General features: G+C 55.4%; 1 pseudogene; it reads left to right on the top strand.

Moving 5' to 3' along the window:
* The first annotated feature begins 327 nt into the window (after nucleotides 1-327).
* Nucleotides 328-3,948, top strand: LOC130223509 (uncharacterized protein K02A2.6-like; annotated as a pseudogene).
* Nucleotides 3,949-16,368: the final 12,420 nt, after the last annotated feature.

Genomic DNA, 16,368 nt, shown 5'->3' with positions numbered 1-16,368 from the left:
AGTTCGACAGAGCAGTGTGTTGTTGTCCTAGCCGGATCCACCTCATGTATTTTGTGTGCCGCATCTGTCAAATAAACAGCCTCAAATTACATCCATCTGCCTCCATATTCTACTGCCTCACAGAATATTACATAATTGGCGACGAGGATTTAAGGAGTGGCGTGTCAGAGGACATAATTGAGTGATTGCTAAGAAAGGCTGGAGTAAACAGATCGCTCGACATCACTGGCAGAGTATATCGGCGATTATCAAGACAAAATGACTTCACTGGTGGGGACGGTGAGTCCTTTTGATAATGCATCGCAGTTATGGGATGAATATATCGAAATGCTCGAATATTTTTTCCAAGCCAATGGAATTGACAGTGCTGAGAAAAAGAAAGCGGTGCTGTTAAGTGGTGTTGGGGCATCGACATATAGTTTATTAAGAAGTTTGATCTGCCCTGAAAAGCCAGGAGACAAAACCTATGAGGAGCTGGTGACTGTGCTAAAGACTCATTACAATCCTAAGCCAAGTGAGATGCAAGTGCAAAGATTTAAGTTTAACTCTCGTACACGGAAAGATGATGAGACTGTTGCTGATTTTGTGGCAGAACTGAAAAAGTTAGCACAGCACTGTGAGTACGGGGCTACACTTCCACAAATGCTGCGAGACAGACTCGTCTGTGGAGTGAACGACGACCGAATGCAGAGAAGGCTGCTATCGGAAGTGGAGTTAACTTTTGAAAAGGCACTGACAATCTGCCAGGCAATGGAGTCTGCAAACAAGAATGTGAGAGATTTGCAAGGATTGTTAATGGAGGACACAGCACAAACCATGAAGTTATTTAAAGGACCGGCAGCAGTGCATAGAGTGTACACATTTGAGAAGAAGGGTCGACAAAAAGACACGGTGTGTTACAGATGCAAAGGACAACATGCACCAGAGGAATGCAAGTTTTTGAATGAGCTCTGCCATCAATGTGGAAAGCGGGGACACATAAAACGCGCATGCAGGGCAAAACAAGCTGCTGGGGGGGGGCAAAACACTCCATTCAAAGGACAAAAAGGAGAGAAAAAAGAGAAAGGTAGGAGGACTTATCTCGTTAGAGAGGAGGAAAGTAACGAGAGGGAGGACACCAGTGATATTAACACAATATACAGTGTATCCCAAGTCCAGCCAAAAGTGGGCCCTATAACACAGAAAGTGAGTGTAAATGGCATGGAAGTGGACTTTGAAGTCGACACGGGTTGTGGTGTGACAATTATCAGCTGAGGGCAATATTCTTAGTTGTGCAAGAAAGCAGACATGCCAGAATGGAGACCCTGCAGTATGAAACTAAAGACCTATACAGGGGAAAGGATGGAAGTGCTGGGTCAAGCTACAGTAACGGTGGAAATTCAAAATGTAAAAAAAGAAATGACAATGGTCGTGGTAGATGGAGAGGGGCCTAACTTGTTGGGACGAAGCTGGCTGAAAGACTTTGGGCTGTTGCCACAGCTGGTAAATCAAGTAACAGCAGTGCCCACATGGAAGATAGCAGATGTGTTAGATAGACAAGCAGAGGTGTTTAAAGAAGAGCTGGGGCAGCTCAAAGGCACCACAGCTAAAATTCATGTCAACCCTGAGGCCCAACCACGATTCTTTAAGCCCAGACGTATTCCTTTTGCAGTCAAGCCCTTGGTGGAGGCTGAGCTCCAGAGACTGGTTGAGGAGAAAATTATTGAACCAGTGCAGTTTGCGGAGTGGGCAGCTCCTATCGTGCCGGTGAGGAAACCAGATGGCTCTATTCGAATTTGTGGAGATTATAAACTCACAGTAAATAGAGCATCCAGTGTGGAACAATATCCCATTCCAAAAGTGGAAGATTTGTTCACTCAGTTAGCTGGAGGTCAGAAATTTTCCAAACTGGACATGAGCCATGCGTATCAGCAAATTATGCTGGATGAAAGTGCAAAGAAATATGTTACTGTTAACACACACAAGGGACTGTACACATACTGTAGACTACCTTTTGGGGTGGCATCAAGTCCAGCCATTTTCCAACGCACCATGGAGGGAATTCTCCAAAACTTGAAGCACGTTGTGGTGTATTTGGATGACATATTAGTCACAGGAGCTAATGATGAAGAGCATCTGAGGAATCTGTAGGAGGTTCTGAGGAGACTACAATCGAGTGGATTGAGACTAAAAAGGAGCAAATGTGAGTTCCTGGGAGAGGAAGTGGTATTCCTGGGCCACCGCATCAGTGCTGCAGGCGTGCAGCCAGTCGCAGAAAAGGTGCAAGCGATACAGGAAGCCCCCATTCCACAGACAGTGAGTGAACTAAAGGCTTATCTAGGCTTGTTAAACTATTATCATAAGTTTCTGCCCAGTCTGTCCACAGTGTTGGCACCCTTGCACAGGTTGTTGAAGAAGGAAACAAAATGGACATGGGGCTCTGAGCAGGAAGAATATTTTGTGAAGTCAAAAGAGCTTCTCCAGTCATCTGCTTTACTAGTGCACTACGATCCTACCAAACCTCTTATCTTGGCGTGCGATGCTTCGCCATATGGGGTAGGGGCTGTTTTGTCTCACAGGATGGAAGACGGGACTGACAGACCAATAGGATTTGTATCACGGACGTTAAATGCAGCAGAAAAGAATTACTCGCAATTGGATAAGGAGGGTTTGGCCGTCCTGTTCGGGGTAAAGAAATTCCACACATATGTGTATGGCAGACCCTTTACCATTGTGACTGATCACAAGCCCCTGATAGCACTGTTTAATGAGCTCAGAGAAGTGCCATAGATGGCTTCTCCACGTATTCAAAGATGGGCTGTGACTTTAGGGGGGTATGAGTACACTATTGTGTATCGAGCAGGGCGTGAGCATCAAAATGCTGATGGGCTGAGCCGGTTGCCACTGTCGGAAAAAGGAGTGGAAACCCCAGCAGAGGAGGAGAGAGTGCTACTGTTGGACGAGAATGATGTTTCATTGGTTAAAGCAGAGCAGGTGGAAAAATGGACTGTTAAAGATCCTGTGTTGGCTGGAGTAAGGGAGTACGTGCTTAGAGGATGGCCCAAGACAGTGGAGGATCCAGCTTTTGGAGTATACCATAAAAAACAGGATGAACTGAGTGTCCAGGGAGGATGTGTATTGTGGGGTGCCCGCGTAGTAATTCCACCCCAAGGCCGGGCAGCCATACTCAGACAGTTACATAGTGGCCATCCAAGCATAACCAGAATGAAAGGGTTGGCACGGAACTATGTATGGTGGCCCCAGATGGATGCTGCTATGGAAGGTCTGGTAAAAGCATGTACCAGATGTCAGGAGAGCAGGAACACCCCTCCTTGTGCACCCTTACACCCTTGGGAAATTCCACAGCTGCCATGGAGAAGGATCCATATTGATTATGCTGGTCCGTGGCAAGGAAAAATGTTCCTGATTCTGGTGGATGCGTACTCTAAATGGATAGAGGCGTTTCCTTTGAATAATTCTACATCTGCTGTTACCATCCAGTGCCTGAGACAAAGTTTTAGCCAGCATGGGTTACCGGAAATAGTGGTGTCGGACAATTGCAGTTGTTTCACGAGTAAGGAATTTCAGGAATTCATGAGTCGTAATGGCATCAAGCACATAACCACGGCACCATACCATGCAGCTTCTTATGGTTTGGCTGAACGAGCTGTGCAAACGTTCAAGAGTCTGATGAAAAAGAGCACAGGAGATTCCATTGAGGCCAGGCTAGCCAGAGTGTTGTTCAGTTATCGAATTACACCACAGTCGACTACGGGAAACTCACCTGCAGAGCTGTTGTGTGGACGCAAACTGAGGTCTACCCTGGATCTTGTTCATCCTGACTTTAAAAGTCAAGTGCAAAACAAGCAATTGAAGCAGAAGTGGTATCATGATCTGCATGCAAAAGAGAGACATGTGAGTGTTGGTGAAAATGTGTATACCAAGAACTTCAGTTTAGGACCTACCTAGATTCCAGGAACAGTGCAGAAAAGGACGGGACCCTTGTCGTATACCATCGCACTTGGTAATGGCCAGGTAGTGCATCGGCACATTGATCAGGTGAGGACCAGACAGGTGGCATCTCCGGCTGAAACAGCTGTGGGGTTGGATACTTCCTTGCAAGAGTTGGAGGAGGGGCCATTGCCTGAATCAGTAGACCCTGTACCATCAGGGAACAGTGTTGGACAGCAGTCAAGTGGAATGACACCCGAGGTTACTGTGTCAGGGACTGTGAAGGCAGAGGAGCAGACGGAACTCAGAAGGTCTGCGAGGACAAAGAAGTTGCCCAGTTACTTAAAAGACTATACTTAGAGTAGTGGTGAGTTCCCCAGCCACAGGGCAAGAATGCGTCCTGGAACTCACTGGGATGGAGGCAGTCTACCCGAAGTCCCTAGCTTAGACTGTGTAAAAAAAAAATAAAATAAAAAAAAATCATAGTGTTGTTAGTATATTTGATTAAGTTGTTAAGGGACTATTGTTATCAGGGGGAAGGGGATGTAGTGAACTAGCAATAACATGTCATAAGAAGCCTTCCACTGAGAGTTCGACAGAGCAGTGTGTTGTTGTCCTAGCTGGATCCACCTCATGTATTTTGTGTGCCGCATCTGTCAAATAAACAGTCTCAAATTACATCCATCTGCCTCCATATTCTACTGCCTCATAGAATATTACAGTTTGTCACTGGATGAAGAGCAGGAGGCTGATGTTTGTCACTGGAAGAAGAGCAGGAGGCTGATGTTTGTAACTGGATGAAAAGCAGGAGGCTGATGTTTGTGTTAAGATGAAGAGCAGGGGGGTGTGTTTGTCAGTGGATGAAAAGCAGGATGGTGATATTTGTGTTACGGTGTAGAGCAGGAGGATGTTGTTTGTCATAATGAAGAGCAGAAAGATGGTGTTTGTCACTGGATGAAGAGCAGGATGATGATGCTTGTCACTGGATGAAGAGCAGGAGGATGATGTTTGTCACAATGAAGAGCAGCAGGATGATATTTGTCACTGGATGCAAAACAGGATGATGATGTTCGTCACTAGATGAATAGCAGGAGGATGGTGGTTGTCAATGAATGAAGGGCTGGAGACTGACAATTGAAACTAAATGGAGAACAGGAGGCTCATGACTGTCACTGAATGAAGAGCAGGAGGCTGATATTTATGATTGGATGCAGAGCAGGATTATGATGTTTGTCACTGGCTGAACAGCAGGAGCATGATGTTTGTCACTGGATAAGGAGCAGGATGATGATGTTTGTTACTGGATAAAGAGCAGGAGGATGGTGTTTGTCACTGGTTGAAGAGCAGGAGGATGATGTTCGTCACTGGATGAAGAGCAGGAAGATTATGTTTGTCAGTGGATGAAGAGCAGGAGGATGATGTTTGTCACTGGTCGAAGAGCAGAAGAATGATAATTTTTACTGAATGAACAGCAGGAGGTTAATGTTTGTCACTGGATGAAGAGCAGGAGGATGACGTTTGTCACTCTCCCCGGGCTTGCAGTCTAGGCTCCAGAAGACCCCCTTGCCCTTCACCTCCATGGCCAGCTACACTGCCAGGGCTTGCAGTCTTTTTTCCAGAGTGCTCCCTTGCTGTCTGGGCTTGTTGTCTTAGCTCTTGAGGGCCTCTTGCCCTCTACCTCCAGGGCCTCTGACCTCAGCGTGCTGCCCCAGGGGCCAGCCACTCTCCCTGGGCTTGCAGTCTGGGCTGTAGATGGCACCCATGCAGACTTTACTTGCAGTCTGGGCTCTTTAGGGCTCCCTTACCCTCCACCTCCAGGCTGTCTGACCCCAGCGAGCTGTCCAGGGGTGCATCCAATCTCCCTGGGCTTGCATTCTACACTCTAGAGGGCCTCCTTGCCCTCCACCTGCAGTGTCTCAGTCCCCAGCGTGCTGTCCCTGGGGCCTGCTACTTTCCCAGGGCTTGCAGTCTAGGCTCTTGAAGGCCCCCTTGCTATTCACATCCATGGTATTTAACCCCAGCGGCATTTGATCCCAAAGGACTGCCTGGGGAACGTTTGGAAGGCACACTCCCTGGGGAAGCCACACTCCCTGGGCTTACAGTCTGGGAACTAGAGTGCCCACTTGCAGTCTGAGCTTACAGTCTGGGCTCTTGAGGCACCTTGCCCTCCTCCTCTATGGTGTCTGACTCCTCCGAGCTGTCCTTGGGGCCACACACTGTCCCTGGGCTTGCAGTCTGGGCTCCTGAGGGCCCCCTAGCCAACCACATCCAGGGTCTCTGACCACATTTGTGTGCCGGGAAGGCTGGCTTGCAGTCTGGGCTCCTTAGGGCCACCTTGCCCTCTATCTCCACGTTCTCTGACCCCAGCGAGCTGTTCTGGGGGCCAACCATTCTCCCTGGGCTTGCAGTCTGGGCTCCTGAGTGCCCCCTTGCCCTCCACTTCCAGGGTCTCTGACCTCAATGTGCTGCCCCAGGAACCAGCCACTCTCCCTGGGCTTGCAGTCTGGGCTATAGAGTGCACCCATGCAGACTTTGCTTGCAGTCTGGGCTTTTTAGGGCTCCCTTACCCTCCATCTCCAGGCTGTCTGACCCCAGCGAGCTGTCCAGGGGGGCATCCAATCTCCCTGGGGTTTCATTCTACTCTCTAGGGCCTTCTTGCCCTCCACCTCCAGGGTCTCAGTCCCCAGCGGGCTGCCCCTGGGGCCTGCCACTCTCCCTGGGCTTGCAGTCTAGGCTCTAGAAGGCCCCCTTGCCTTCCACATCCATAGTATTTTAAAACCAGCAACCGAGGGAGAGTGGCTGGCCACTGTGGCAGCTCGCTGGGTCAGAGAGCATTGAGGTGGAGGGCAAGGGGCACTCAAGATACCAGACTGAAAGCCTAGGGAGAGTGGCTGGCGCCAAGGACAGCTCGCTGGGCTAAAGAGCCTTGATGTGAAGGGCAAGGGGCATTCAAGAACCCATAGTGCTAGCCCAGGGAGACTCTCTGACCCCAGGGACAGCTTGCTCAGGAGCCCAGATTGCAAGCCCAGGCGGAGTGGCTGACCCCTGGGGCAGCCCGCTGGGTCAGAGACCCTGGAGCTGGAGGCACGGGGCCCTCAAGAGCCCAAACTCCAAGCCCAGGGAGAGTGGCTGGCCCCTGGGGCAGCCTGCTGGGGTCAGAGACCCTGGAGCTGGAGGGCAAGGGGCCCTCAAGAGCCCAAACTGCAAGCCCAGGGAGGGTGGCTGGCCCCTTGTGCAGCTCGCTGGGCCAGAGAACCTTGAGGTGGAGGGCAAGAAGCACTCAAGATTCCAAACTGCATGCCTGGGGAGAGTGGCTGGCCCCAGGGACAGCTCCCTGGGCCAGAGCCTCGAAGTGGAGGGCAAGGGGCACTCAAGAGCTGGACTGCAAGCCTAGGGATAGTCTGTGGCCCCAGGGAGCGCTTGGTTGCTAGGGGCCATTTAGAGCCCACACTGCAAGCCCAGGGAGAGTGGCTGACCCCTGGGGCAACATGCTGGGTTCAGAGACCCTGCAGCTGGAGGGCAAGGGGCCCTCAAGAGCCCAAACTGCAACCCAGGGGGACTGGCTGGCCTTTGGGGCAGCTTGTTGGGCCAGAGAGCATTGAGGTCGAGGGCAAGGGGCACACAAGAGCCCAGACTCCAAACCTAGGGAGAGTGGCTGGCCCCAGGGACAGCTTGCTGGAGTCAGAGAACTTGCAGGTGGAAGGCAAGGGGCACTCAAGAGCCCACACTGCAAGCCCAGGGAGAGTGGCTGGCCCCTGTGGCAACACGCCGGGGTCAGAGACCCTGGAGCTGCAAGGCAAGGGGCTCTCATGATCGCAGACTGCAGGCAAAGGAAGAGTGTCTGGCCCCTGGGCTTGTCCTCTGGTGTTAAAGACCCTGGAGCTGGAGGGCATGGGGCCCTCAAGAGCCAAAACTGCAAGCCCAGGGAAAACGGCTAACCCCTGGGGCAAACCCGCTGGGGTCAGAGACTCTGCAGCTGAAGGGAAAAGGGCCCCTCAAGAGCCCAAACTGCAAGCCAAGAGAGAGTGGCTGGCCCCTGTGAGAGCCTTGAGGTGGAGAAGCAAGGAGCCCTCAGGAGCCCAAACTGCAAGCCCAGGGAGAGTGCCTGGCCCCTGGGGCAGCCCGCTGGGGTCACAGACCCTGTAGCTGGACGGCAAGGGGCCCTCAAGAGTCCCAAACTGCAACCCAGGGAGAGTGGTTGGCCCCTGGGGCAGCTTGCTGGGGTCAGAGGCCCTCTAGGTGGAAGAAAAGGGGCTCTAAAGAGCCCAACTGCCTCCCAGGGAGAGTGGCTGGCCCTTGGGGTAGCCCGTTGGGGTCACAGACCCTTCAGCTGGAGGGCAAGGGGCCCTCAAAGGCCCAAACTGCAACCCAGGGAGAGTGGCTGGCCCCTGGGCAGCATGCTGGGGTCAGAGGCCCTGTAGGTGGAAAGCAAGGAGCCCACAGGATCCCAAACTGCAAGCCCAGGGAGAAAGCCTGGCCCCTGGGGCTGCCCGCTGGGGTCACAGACCCTGTAGCTGGACGGCAAGGGGCCCTCAAGAGCCCAAACTGCAACCCAGGGAGAGTGGTTGGCCCCTGGGGCAGCTTGCTGGGGTCAGAGGCCCTCTAGGTGGAAGGCAAGGGGCTCTAAAGAGCCCAAACTGCCTCCCAGGGAGAGTGGCTGGCCCTTGGGGTAGCCCGTTGGGGTCACAGACCCTTCAGCTGGAGGGCAAGGGGCCCTCAAAGGCCCAAACTGCAACCCAGGGAGAGTGGCTGGCCCCTGGGCAGCATGCTGGGGTCAGAGGCCCTGTAGGTGGAAAGCAAGGAGCCCACAGGATCCCAAACTGCAAGCCCAGGGAGAAAGCCTGGCCCCTGGGGCTGCCCGCTGGGGTCACAGACCCTGTAGCTGGACGGCAAGGGGCCCTCAAGAGTCCAAACTGCAACCCAGGGAGAGTGGTTGGCCCCTGGGGCAGCTTGCTGGGTTAGAGGCCCTCTAGGTGGAAGGCAAGGGGCTCTAAAGAGCCCACACTGCCTCCCAGGGAGAGTGGCTGGCCCTTGGGGCAGCCCACTGGGGTCACAGACCCTGTAGCTGGAGGGCAAGGGGCCCTCAATAGCCCAAACTGCAAGCCCAAGGACAGTGGCTGGCCTCAGGGGCAGCTTGCTGGGGTCAGAGGGCATGTAGGTGGAAGGCAAGGAGCCCTCAGGAGCCCAAACTGCCTCCCAGGGAGAGTGGCTGGCCCTTGGGGTAGCCTTTTGGGGTCACAGACCCTTCAGCTGGAGGGCAAGGGGCCCTCAAGGCCCAAACTGCAACCCAGGGAGAGAGGCTGGCCCCTGGGCAGCATGCTGGGGTCAGAGGCCCTGTAGGTGGAAGGCAAGGAGCCCACAGGATCCCAAACTGCAAGCCCAGGGAGAGTGGCTGGCCCTTGGGGCAGCCCACTGGGGTCACAGACCCTGTAGCTGGAGGGCAAGGGGCCCTCAATAGCCCAAACTGCAAGCCCAAGGACAGTGGCTGGCCTCAGGGGCAGCTTGCTGGGGTCAGAGGCCATGTAGGTGGAAGGCAAGGAGCCCTCAGGAGCCCCAAACTGCCTCCCAGGGAGAGTGCCTGGCCCCTGGGGCAGCCTGCTGGGGTCACAGACCCTGTAGCTGGACGGCACGGAGCCCTCAGGAGCCCAAACTGCATGCCCAGGGAGAGTGGTTGGCCCCTAGGGCAGCTTGCTGGGTCAGAGGCCCTCTAGGTGGAAGGCAAGGGGCTCTAAAGAGCCCAAACTGCCTCCCAGGGAGAGTGGCTGACCCTTGGGGTTGCCCGTTGGGGTCACAGACCCTTCAGCTGGAGGGCAAGGGGCCCTCAAAGGCCCAAACTGCAACCCAGGGAGAGTGGCTGGCCCCTGGGCAGCAAGCTGGGGTCAGAGGCCCTGTAGGTGGAAAGCAAGGAGCCCACAGGATCCCAAACTGCAAGCCCAGGGAGAAAGCCTGGCCCCTGTGGCTGCCCGCTGGGGTCACAGACCCTGTAGCTGGACGGCAAGGGGCCCTCAAGAGTCCAAACTGCAACCCAGGGAGAGTGGTTGGCCCCTGGGGCAGCTTGCTGGGGTCAGAGGCCCTCTAGGTGGAAGAAAAGGGGCTCTAAAGAGCCCAAACTGCCTCCCAGGGAGAGTGGCTGGCCCTTGGGGTAGCCCGTTGGGGTCACAGACCCTTCAGCTGGAGGGCAAGGGGCCCTCAAAGGCCCAAACTGCAACCCAGGGAGAGTGGCTGGCCCCTGGGCAGCATGCTGGGGTCAGAGGCCCTGTAGGTGGAAAGCAAGGAGCCCACAGGATCCCAAACTGCCTCCCAGGGAGAGTGGCTGGCCCTTGGGGCAGCCCGCTGGGGTCACAGACCCTGCAGCTGGAGGGCAAGGGGCCCTCAGGAGCCCAAACTGCAACTTAGGGAGAGTGGTTGGCCCCTGGGGCAGCTTGCTGGGGTCAGAGGCCCTCTAGGTGGAAGGCAAGGGGCTCTAAAGAGCCCAAACTGCCTCCCAGGGAGAGTGGCTGACCCTTGGGGTTGCCCGTTGGGGTCACAGACCCTTCAGCTGGAGGGCAAGGGGCCCTCAAAGGCCCAAACTGCAACCCAGGGAGAGTGGCTGGCCCCTGGGCAGCAAGCTGGGGTCAGAGGCCCTGTAGGTGGAAAGCAAGGAGCCCACAGGATCCCAAACTGCAAGCCCAGGGAGAAAGCCTGGCCCCTGTGGCTGCCCGCTGGGGTCACAGACCCTGTAGCTGGACGGCAAGGGGCCCTCAAGAGTCCAAACTGCAACCCAGGGAGAGTGGTTGGCCCCTGGGGCAGCTTGCTGGGGTCAGAGGCCCTCTAGGTGGAAGAAAAGGGGCTCTAAAGAGCCCAAACTGCCTCCCAGGGAGAGTGGCTGGCCCTTGGGGTAGCCCGTTGGGGTCACAGACCCTTCAGCTGGAGGGCAAGGGGCCCTCAAAGGCCCAAACTGCAACCCAGGGAGAGTGGCTGGCCCCTGGGCAGCATGCTGGGGTCAGAGGCCCTGTAGGTGGAAAGCAAGGAGCCCACAGGATCCCAAACTGCCTCCCAGGGAGAGTGGCTGGCCCTTGGGGCAGCCCGCTGGGGTCACAGACCCTGCAGCTGGAGGGCAAGGGGCCCTCAGGAGCCCAAACTGCAACTTAGGGAGAGTGGTTGGCCCCTGGGGCAGCTTGCTGGGGTCAGAGGCCCTCTAGGTGGAAGGCAAGGGGCTCTAAAGAGCCCAAACTGCCTCCCAGGGAGAGTGGCTAGCCCTTGGGGTAGCCCGTTGGGGTCACAGACCCTTCAGCTGGAGGGCAAGGGGCCCTCAAAGGCCCAAACTGCAACCCAGGGAGAGTGGCTGGCCCCTGGGCAGCAAGCTGGGGTCAGAGGCCCTGTAGGTGGAAAGCAAGGAGCCCACAGGATCCCAAACTGCAAGCCCAGGGAGAAAGCCTGGCCCCTGTGGCTGCCCGCTGGGGTCACAGACCCTGTAGCTGGACGGCAAGGGGCCCTCAAGAGTCCAAACTGCAACCCAGGGAGAGTGGTTGGCCCCTGGGCAGCTTGCTGGGGTCAGAGGCCCTCTAGGTGGAAGAAAGGGGCTCTAAAGAGCCCAAACTGCCTCCCAGGGAGAGTGGCTGGCCCTTGGGGTAGCCCGTTGGGGTCACAGACCCTTCAGCTGGAGGGCAAGGGGCCCTCAAAGGCCCAAACTGCAACCCAGGGACAGTGGCTGGCCCCTGGGCAGCATGCTGGGGTCAGAGGCCCTGTAGGTGGAAAGCAAGGAGCCCACAGGATCCCAAACTGCCTCCCAGGGAGAGTGGCTGGCCCTTGGGGCAGCCCGCTGGGGTCACAGACCCTGCAGCTGGAGGGCAAGGGGCCCTCAGGAGCCCAAACTGCAACTTAGGGAGAGTGGTTGGCCCCTGGGGCAGCTTGCTGGGGTCAGAGGCCCTCTAGGTGGAAGGCAAGGGGCTCTAAAGAGCCCAAACTGCCTCCCAGGGAGAGTGGCTGGCCCTTGGGGTAGCCCGTTGGGGTCACAGACCCTTCAGCTGGAGGGCAAGGGGCCCTCAAAGGCCCAAACTGCAACCCAGGGAGAGTGGCTGGCCCCTGGGCAGCATGCTGGGGTCAGAGGCCCTGTAGGTGGAAAGCAAGGAGCCCACAGGATCCCAAACTGCAAGCCCAGGGAGAAAGCCTGGCCCCTGTGGCTGCCCGCTGGGGTCACAGACCCTGTAGCTGGACGGCAAGGGGCCCTCAAGAGTCCAAACTGCAACCCAGGGAGAGTGGTTGGCCCCTGGGGCAGCTTGCTGGGGTCAGAGGCCCTCTAGGTGGAAGAAAAGGGGCTCTAAAGAGCCCAAACTGCCTCCCAGGGAGAGTGGCTGGCCCTTGGGGTAGCCCGTTGGGGTCACAGACCCTTCAGCTGGAGGGCAAGGGGCCCTCAAAGGCCCAAACTGCAACCCAGGGAGAGTGGCTGGCCCCTGGGCAGCATGCTGGGGTCAGAGGCCCTGTAGGTGGAAAGCAAGGAGCCCACAGGATCCCAAACTGCCTCCCAGGGAGAGTGGCTGGCCCTTGGGGCAGCCCGCTGGGGTCACAGACCCTGCAGCTGGAGGGCAAGGGGCCCTCAGGAGCCCAAACTGCAACCCTAGGGAGAGTGGTTGGCCCCTGGGGCAGCTTGCTGGGGTCAGAGGCCCTCTAGGTGGAAGGCAAGGGGCTCTAAAGAGCCCAAACTGCCTCCCAGGGAGAGTGGCTGGCCCTTGGGGTAGCCCGTTGGGGTCACAGACCCTTCAGCTGGAGGGCAAGGGGCCCTCAAAGGCCCAAACTGCAACCCAGGGAGAGTGGCTGGCCCCTGGGCAGCATGCTGGGGTCAGAGGCCCTGTAGGTGGAAAGCAAGGAGCCCACAGGATCCCAAACTGCAAGCCCAGGGAGAAAGCCTGGCCCCTGGGGCTGCCCGCTGGGGTCACAGACCCTGTAGCTGGACGGCAAGGGGCCCTCAAGAGTCCAAACTGCAACCCAGGGAGAGTGGTTGGCCCCTGGGGCAGCTTGCTGGGTCAGAGGCCCTCTAGGTGGAAGGCAAGGGGCTCTAAAGAGCCCAAACTGCCTCCCAGGGAGAGTGGCTGGCCCTTGGGGCAGCCCACTGGGGTCACAGACCCTGTAGCTGGAGGGCAAGGGGCCCTCAATAGCCCAAACTGCAAGCCCAAGGACAGTGGCTGGCCTCAGGGGCAGCTTGCTGGGGTCAGAGGCCATGTAGGTGGAAGGCAAGGAGCCCTCAGGAGCCCAAACTGCATGCCCAGGGAGATTGCCAGGCCCCTTGGGGCAGCCTGCTGGGGTCACAGACCCTGCAGCTGGAGGGCAAGGGGCCCTCAAGAGCCCAAACTGCAACCCAGGGAGAGTGGTTGACCCCTGGGGCAGCTTGCTGGGGTCAGAGGCCCTCTAGGTGGAAGGCAAGGGGCTCTAAAGAGCCCAAACTGCCTCCCAGGGAGAGTGGCTGGCCCTTGGGGTAGCCTTTTGGGGTCACAGACCCTTCAGCTGGAGGGCAAGGGGCCCTCAAAGGCCCAAACTGCAACCCAGGGAGAGTGGCTGGCCCCTGGGCAGCATGCTGGGGTCAGAGGCCCTGTAGGTGGAAAGCAAGGAGCCCACAGGATCCCAAACTGCAAGCCCAGGGAGAAAGCCTGGCCCCTGGGGCTGCCCGCTGGGGTCACAGACCCTGTAGCTGGACGGCAAGGGGCCCTCAAGAGTCCAAACTGCAACCCAGGGAGAGTGGTTGGCCCCTGGGGCAGCTTGCTGGGTCAGAGGCCCTCTAGGTGGAAGGCAAGGGGCTCTAAAGAGCCCAAACTGCCTCTCAGGGAGAGTGGCTGGCCCTTGGGGCAGCCCACTGGGGTCACAGACCCTGTAGCTGGAGGGCAAGGGGCCCTCAATAGCCCAAACTGCAAGCCCAAGGACAGTGGCTGGCCTCAGGGGCAGCTTGCTGGGGTCAGAGGCCATGTAGGTGGAAGGCAAGGAGCCCTCAGGAGCCCAAACTGCATGCCCAGGAAGATTGCCAGGCCCCAGGGGCAGCCCGCTGGGCTCACAGACCCTGTAGCTGGACAGCAAGGGGCCCTCAAGAGCCCAAACTGCAACCCAGGGAGAGTGGTTGGCCTCTGGGGCAGCTTGCTGGGGTCAGAGGCCCTCTAGGTGAAAGGCAAGGGGCTCTCAGGAGCCCTAACTGCCTCCCAGGGAGAGTGACTGGCCCCTGGGGCAGCTTGCTGAGGTCAGAGGCCCTGTAGGTGGAAGCCAAGGAGCCCTCTGGAGCCCAAACTGCAAGCCCAGGGAGAGTGCCTGGCCCCTGGGGCAGCCTGCTGGGGTCACAGACCCTGTAGCTGGACGGCACGGAGCCCTCAGGAGCCCAAACTGCATGCCCAGGGAGAGTGGCTGGATCCTGGGGCAGCCAAATAGGGTCACAGACCTTGTAGCTGGACGGCAAGGGGCCTTCAAGAGCCCAAACTGCCTCCTAGGGAGAGTGGCTGGCCCCTGGGACAGCTTGCTGGGGTCAGAGGCCCTGTAGGTGGAAGGCAAGGAGCCCTCAGGAGCCCAAACTGCAACCCAGGGAGTGTGGCTGGCCCCTGGGGCAGCTTGCTGGGGTCAGAGGCCCAGTAGGTGTAAATAAGAGGCCCTCAGGAGCCCAAACTGCAAGCCCAGGGAAAGTGCCTGGGTCCTGGGACAGCCCGCTGGAGTCACAGACCCTGTAGTGTTGTGGTTTCTGGCTGTTTTCTTAATGCATCAAGCTCAGACTGGGGTTATGAATATCAGAAGAATATACTTTATTGGAATATTTCCCAAAAAAGCAGAGACAGCCTGGAGCAGTCCCATCTCAGTCTCTCCCCAGGACAAATCCAATGTCCCTCAAATTTGCTATCCCCTTTATCCTTGCTTCCACCCACCTTTGTGTTTTCACAGCTGTTTACTGGTTAAACAGGCCTCTCCCAGCTCCTACTCCTTTACGACCCCTATTTAAAGACCCCTCTTCTTGTTGGCCCTGATAATGTACAGATCTAATATAATCATCATCGTTTTTCCACATACAGTTCACATTTGGTAATCATGACTAGTATCTATGTTTCAAACATCTAAACTATACTCTTCTCTCCCATACAGTATGTGTCTTTTCAAATATACATGACAGTTTCAACATGTGTTGTATACATTTCATGCCTTTCCGACACAGATGGTTCTCAATGCATCCCCAAGTCCTCTCTCATGCTCTTTTATGACCCCTTTGCCTTAACCTATCACCTGTTTTCAAAGATATATAATGTCAGATTCATAGGGCCCTACACTCACCCAATTAAATGTGTCTTCATATAGGTTTAGTAAATAAAAATCTTCTTCAATCCCAGCAGTGCTGCCAGTGAGTCTCTGTCAGATTATGCTGTGGGTGACCAACTGTGGCTTTGTGAGCTGTTGGAGGACAGGAATTCTTCAGATGCTGTGGTATCTGTAGAATTACACTGACATTAGGATTTAATGACTCCGGAATTGTTTTGTGTTAAAAATGAGTCTTTCATTGTTATTTGAATGATTGGGCTGCTTCTCAATATCTTTCCTTGTTTTCAGCTCCTCCTCAGCCAAAAACACAAATGCACATGAATGTGAATATTAAGCATGAAGTTAATTCAGGAGATGAAGCGAGGATGGACCAATAAGAGTTGAGCAGCAGGTAAATGTGATCTAAACTCTGCAAAACTCTCTAGGAATTGAAATTGACACCCCTGGCATAGATCATCCTGTATGTGTTTTAGGAAATTCACCAATGCTCAAAAGTACAACTGAGGAAAAGGCGGTGGTGTTATCTTTACAGCATTCTAGAGTTTACACTGGAGGCAGTGGTCATATAATCAGTGTTAATGCAGACCATAATCCTCTTGCTTTTTTGCACAGGATGAGGAAATTTTAATCAGAATCTGATGATGATGATGATGAAGAACAGACCTTGAAGATCCAGTAAAGGTTTTGAACATGACGTAGCTTTCGTGATATTATTGTGCTCTAGAGTAAACAGATAAATGTGAGTATTTGATTTGAAAACTTATGGGTGGAGGTGTTGCGCGCCCCATTCACAAGGGGTGTCAGCTTCAACGCTTCCCATTCACTTTAAATGGGTAACGTCAGGCGTTGCCAAACTGCATTGTGGATCTGTCGGCGCCGCTTCAGAGGCGTTGCACTCTGCAAAAGTTGGGACTTGCTCAACTTTTCAAGCATCGATGGAAGCGTCAGCCAATCAGATCGCTGTATGCAAATACACCAGCTCAGACAGTGGCCTATTGCTGACTAATTTCATTGGCTAACGCTGCTATGAAAATCGCGTCAGCCCCAACTTTAGACACACCCTCTGTCAAGTGTTGACGCTAAAACTCATATGAATGGGGCATTACATTGCATGGTTGTTTGTTATATATTATTGGATGCTACATCTCTCTCTCTCTTCTTATTGTAGCCTTTTTGAACAGC

Source organism: Danio aesculapii, chromosome 4 (genome assembly GCF_903798145.1).
Source record: "Danio aesculapii chromosome 4, fDanAes4.1, whole genome shotgun sequence".
Lineage (NCBI taxonomy): Eukaryota > Metazoa > Chordata > Actinopteri > Cypriniformes > Danionidae > Danio > Danio aesculapii.
Note: the sequence above shows the minus strand (reverse complement) of the source record. Positions and strands in the feature narration are given on the sequence as shown.